Source organism: Mirounga leonina, unplaced genomic scaffold, assembly GCF_011800145.1.
Source record: "Mirounga leonina isolate KUSES-001 unplaced genomic scaffold, KU_Mleo_1.0 Mir_127, whole genome shotgun sequence".
Taxonomy (NCBI): domain Eukaryota; kingdom Metazoa; phylum Chordata; class Mammalia; order Carnivora; family Phocidae; genus Mirounga; species Mirounga leonina.
The window spans coordinates 978,699-984,391 of NW_023270316.1; the positions used below are offsets into that span (position 1 = coordinate 978,699).

The 5,693-nt window shown below is 55.1% G+C and overlaps 1 long non-coding RNA gene across 1 annotated transcript in view; it reads right to left on the reverse strand.

The window, feature by feature from the left end:
- Positions 1–4,560: 4,560 nt before the first annotated feature.
- The window catches only part of LOC118009223, a 17,094-nt gene continuing 15,961 nt past the window's right edge, over positions 4,561–5,693 (reverse strand). Inside the window, exon 3 of the long non-coding RNA XR_004678836.1 lies at positions 4,561–4,802. This is a non-coding gene — a long non-coding RNA (uncharacterized LOC118009223). The remainder of the gene's footprint in view (positions 4,803–5,693) is intronic.

The window sequence follows — 5,693 nt, forward strand, 5'->3', positions numbered from 1 at the left end:
GAGACGCAAATCCAAACCACGGCGAGACACCGTGTCACACCCACCAGGACGGGGGGAAAGAAAAGACGGACAGAAGCAGGTTTTGGGGAGGATGTGGAGACACTGGGAATAGAAGGTGCTGCAGCCGTGTGGGAAACATCTGGCAGTCTTCCGTCGGTTAAACCCAGACTCACCACACACCCAGCACCTCCTCCCCGGGCGTGCACGCAAGAGCGGTGAAGACATGTCTGCATGGAAACTGTGTGTGAACGTTCATGGCGGCAGGATTCACAATGGCCCAACGTGGGAACAACCCAACATCCACACCCGACCATCAGGTGAAGCTTGATCTGTCTGAACAGCAGGATGTGGTTCAGCCACAGAAACGGACAAAGCCCTGGACACAGGCTGTACCAGGACGAACTGTGAAGACATCACGCTCCTAGAAGAAGCCAGACACACAGGCATCGCACGCCGCATGTGAGCATTTCCACGCGATGCCCAGAACAGGTAAATCCCCATGGAACGAGTGCAGAGCTGTGGTTGTGGGGGCAGGGGACGGGGCTCGATGGTTCACAGGGTGGGGTTTCTTTCAGGGGTGATGAGTGTACTCAAGTTCATGGTGACGTGGCCAACCCTGCCAACAGCCTGAAAACCACCCAGCTGTACATTTTAAAGGGGGTGAAAGTGCCCTACGACCCAGCAATTGCACTACTGGGTATTTACCCCAAAGATACAGATGTAGTGATCCGAGAGGTTATGTGCACCCCGATGTTTATAGCAGCAATGTCCACAATAGCCAAACTGTGGAAAGAGCCCAGACGTCCATCGACAGATGAATGGATAAAGAAGACGTGGTGTATATATACAATGGAATACTATGCAGCCATCAAAAGGAATGAAATCTTGCCATTTGCAACGATGTGGATGGAACTGGAGGGTATTATGCTAAGGGAAATAAATCAGGGAAAGAAAATTATCATATGATCTCACTGATATGTGGAATTTAAGAAAAAAAAAAGATGAACAAAGGGAAAGGGAAGAAAAAATAAAATAAGATGAAATCAGAGAGGGAGACAAACCATAAGAGACTCTTAACTCTAGGAAACAAACTGAGGGTTGCTGGAGGGGAGGGGGGTGGGGGGAGGGGGTAACTGGGGGATGGGCATGAGGGAGGGCACATGATGCAATGAGCACTGGGTGTTACATGCAACTGATGAATCACTAAATTCTACCTCTGAAACTAATAATACAGTATATGTTAATTGAATTTAAATAAAACTAAATTTAAAAAAATAAAGGTGGTGAAAGTCTATGGTCTGTGAACTATGCTGAAATGAAGCTGTTAGTAAAAACGAAGTGAAGGGCCGACGAGGTAGTCTGCACAGTCCTGGACACGCACACACACACGGCCCTGCCTGGGCGACACCAAGCCGTCGCACTGACCCCTCCATCTACTTTCTCTGCATGTCCAGAAGCCGGCCGAGCAGCGCAGGACGAGGCTGTGCTCCCCGAGGCGTCCCCGAAGTGGGGCGGGCGGCCTGTGGGCAGTGGCTCATCTGCAGGAATCCCTGAGCTGAAGCTGCCAGCACTCGGGTCCCCAGGGAGCCTGCGCCCCCACCGTTCTGACGCCTTCCCAGATGTGGAAGGTGTGCCCCAGCTCCACCTGCTGGTGGGCTGGGGGGCGCGGGAACGGCTGCCGGCGGGCTGCCCAGGACGCAGGGGATTAGGAGCTGTCCCCAATGGGGCACAGGGTGCGTCAGGAACGGTCCCTGGACGTACCTGCAGGTGAAGATCGGGTTACCTGCAGCGGAGCCCAGAAACTCACTGCGTTTCACACGTGACCAAACCGCATGTGTGCTGGATTAACGCCGACAAGCAGTGAGCAGGCTCAGCGCCAGCACGGCCCCCGCGGTCACCCACCCAGAGGGCCTGCAGGTCTGAACGGAACATCCTCTTCACACTACCATCAAGACACACAGCTGAAGAGGCCTTTAAACACCGGAGGTCACACAACAGCGAGAAACCACAGAGCCCGTGTGGGGTTCCCCTTGTTGTGGGTGCACATGCCCCCCGCTCTGCCCCTCTCCTGCCCCGCCTGCACTTCTTCCTGGGACCCCCCTCCATGATCCTTCCGGTGTGCACTGATGTTCGCTCTCTGCGCTGTGCGGGGGGCTCACAGACACAGTCACAGGTCTGCCATTACGTCACGCAGAGTGGTCTCGCTGCCCCTCGCTCTCTGTGCTCGTCTCTCCTTAGTGCTGAATAAAAGCGCTGCCTGGATGCACCACAGGGTTTGGGGCACTGGGCAATTCCGAGTACAGCTGCAGGAAATGGGCAGGTGCTGGGGTTTTTGTGGATGTAAATTTCGGGCTCTTTTGGGGAAAGGGCCAGGAGCACGGCTGCTGGGTCACGTGGGGAGAGCATGCTTAGTTGTGCAAGAAACGCCCACTGTCTTCCACGTCACTGCACCATTCTGCATTCCCACTGCAGGGAGTGAGTTCTCTGCACCGACCGTGGGGAGGATGGAGCCAAGAAACAGGGCTCACATGGGCAGAGGACGGCCCACAACGGCAGGAAGCCAGGCACCGGGCTGCCAGCCAGAGGACCAGGCACAGGGACAGTGCCAGGCTCTCCACCCCCACGCCCACACGTGACACAGGCTTCCTCACCCCCGATCATGGGTGGGGGCTGCCAAACAGGTGCTGATGGGCAGAGCAGACCACAGGGGCTTGTTCTGACCCGCTGTGCATGGCACCAGAAGGCAAAGATAGACTCTGCTTACCTCAGATTTCATCAGGGAATCTGAAGAGTTAATCTGGAAATGGGTTTAAAACCAACTCCCTGCTGTTCTCTCCAGAGGGATTTGGCTAATGCCCTGCAGATGGGCGGGGCGGGAGTGGCAGGCTCCCATACATTGCTGTGTCCCGTTTCCTGGCCTGTGGGGGCAGAGCTCCAGCAGGCTCAGACCCCCAACCACACCTGCAGCAGGACTCAGCCAGTCAGCACCCTGAACAAACAGCTCTGTTGGGGCCGCGGTGCAAGGAAGGGGCACCAAAGACCCAGGAACAGACCCTTGGGCTCACAGAGGCCCCGCTGCCATCGACAGGAAAAGTGGGATTAACTAACAGAACTCAATCTGGAGGCAAGGAAAACGGATGTGGAAGGCTGTGCCCCTCCCAGTCCCCGGGCAGGACGCGGCCGTGGGGACGGATCTCACGGGGAAGCAGAGAGAGGCCCGAAGACCAGAGTCGGGCGAGCCTCTGGGGCGCAGCTGCGTCGGGAGTCGGCCGAGGGGCTTCCTAACGCTGGCTTCCGAGAGTGGGTCCCGGCGGAGGCTGGTTGGCTCCTCCGGGGTCTGTGTCCACCAGGTGGGCTGGAGAGCTGTCGGCGGGGGGGGGCCCTCATCCACTCACGTGACCAGAAGCCCTCCTGGGGGGTGTGACGCACGCCATCCCAGTGTGGCCAGCGTCACAAAGCTTCCAGAGCCTTCTCTAACATGGTCCTTTCCGGTGCCAGAACCACACCCGTTTCACTTGGGGCACATCGTTCTCCGCACGCCCCGGGCAACAGGACAGTCCACTCTAGCTATTAAAAGAAACTCGAAATGCCAACCCTCCCATAAAACAAATACGAGGAGCAGAGGGTCCTCATGACTTTTTCTTTTGAGGGGGGAGGGGCAGAGGGGGAGAGAACCTCAAACAGACGCCCCACATCATGACTTTTTAAGAAGGGAAAAGTCACCACACCTATTTGAAAGGTCTGGAAACAGTTCCCTTGCCTCCAGACTGCGTCTTCGTGAGCCACGTTAACCGTGGCCAGCTGGACTGAAATAACGTCCGCGGGTAGTCTCAGGGGGGCCCCGAGGCCCGTCCACACACAGGATTCCTTCTGACCCCGAGGGCGGCCGCACTCAGGACACAGCGGAGGTCCCCGGACACACAGGGGTCCCCACTGCGTGGGCTCTGTCACAGAAGAATGTTCCGTGAATCAGAGAAACTCCCGCAGACACAGAAACAGCGAGCCCGTGAGCTGCCACAGCTTCACCAGCACACGGCCAGCCCAGCCCCGTCCACAGCCCGCCGCCGGCCGCCCATGTGCATGAGTCCACGCCGAAGCCTGCACACCCGCGTGTCTCCGCGTGCACACCTGTCGGCCCGTGTCCCTCAGGGGCGGGAACCTCCATACAACACGACACACAGCACAGCTAACGGTTCTCCCCTGACCGCCCCAGCGTGGGGCTGCTCCCCAGGCCAGTGGCTGCCTGAACTCCCGACCCTCATCAAGTCCGGCCTGTTCCCGACAGCTCTGTCTGCAGGCACCTGGCCCAGCCCTCAAAAGGCTGTAAGTCCGCACGTTTACTGAACACGGCTCAGGAGTGCAGCTTGGCCCAGGAGACACGAGCGAGGTCACGCGGGCATGTCCGCCAACCCTCTCCCCCAAATGCCTCGCTCTCCAGGTATCACAATTGGCTTCGTGCTCCCAGCCTCAGAACCAAAAAAGCCCAAGTGTATAAGGGACAGCTCCAGGAGGGGTGGGAGGACCCAGCACAGAAACCTCAGACACCGGGAAATGGGGCATTTCTTGAGAAGGCACAACAGGACTTGGTGTGTGTGTTTATTTAAGAAGAGAAGGACAGAAAACTATTCTACATGCATGATTCAGCCATGCTGAGCTAAGTGAAGGAAGAGACGAGACGCGGAGAAATCATTCTGGCTGCTGGGTCCTTCGAAGCACGAAGAAACATAATCTTGCATCTCAAGTGCACTTCATGGTCTACTTAGTGTAACAAGATGTTGCCTTCCAGGGTCACAGATGGGCCACTGAAATGAAGGGACACAGTGACCAGAGGGTGACTGAAGAAGCTGTCTTGCTAAGTACAAAGACGGGATTTTAAACCAGCTACAGCAAGGCTACGGAAAACCAACACACCCATTATAACAATGATGATCAGAATTCACATAGTTTACAAGCTTTCAATGTTTTTCAAAGCATTTCAAAATATTTTTTTTAAGACTGTGTTTTTAAGTAAACTCTACACCCAACTGGAGCTCAGACTCACAACCCCAAGATCAAGAGTTGCATGTTCTACCAACTGAGCCTGCCAGGTGTCCCTCAAAGTATTTTTTCAAAACAAAACAGTGATTCCTAACATTTTTGGTATGAAATGTCATTTTAATATAAAAACTGCAAACACGGGTGCCTGGGTAGCTCAGTTGGTTAAGCAACTGCCTTCAGCTCAGGTCATGATCCTGGAGTCCCGGGATCGAGTCCCACATCGGGCTCCCTGCTCGGCGGGGAGTCTGCTTCTCCCTCTGACCCTCCCCCCTCTCGTGTACTCTCTCTCAAAAAACAAAAACAAAAACAAAAAAACTGCAAACTCTTATCTTAGAATACATAGCTAGGGAAATGCCACAGACTAAAAGTTAGAATGTATAATTTTGTACCTTTTAAAAGAATTTAAATTAATCAAATAGTCTACACGCATTGAGAGAGGATAAAAGAACAGCTCAGGCTACACTGAGTCCAAACAACAAATACCAGAGATCTGAGACCACTTCCATATGGCATGTGTCCAAGGGTCAGGGACCAGGAGTGCCAGGGGTGCATGCAGGTGGGGATGCATGTGGGGAAGGGGTTCAGCTAAGGAGGGGCTGCACGTGGGGAGGAGTGGGGTGCACGTGTGGAGGGGGTGCACGTGGGGAGGAGTGGGG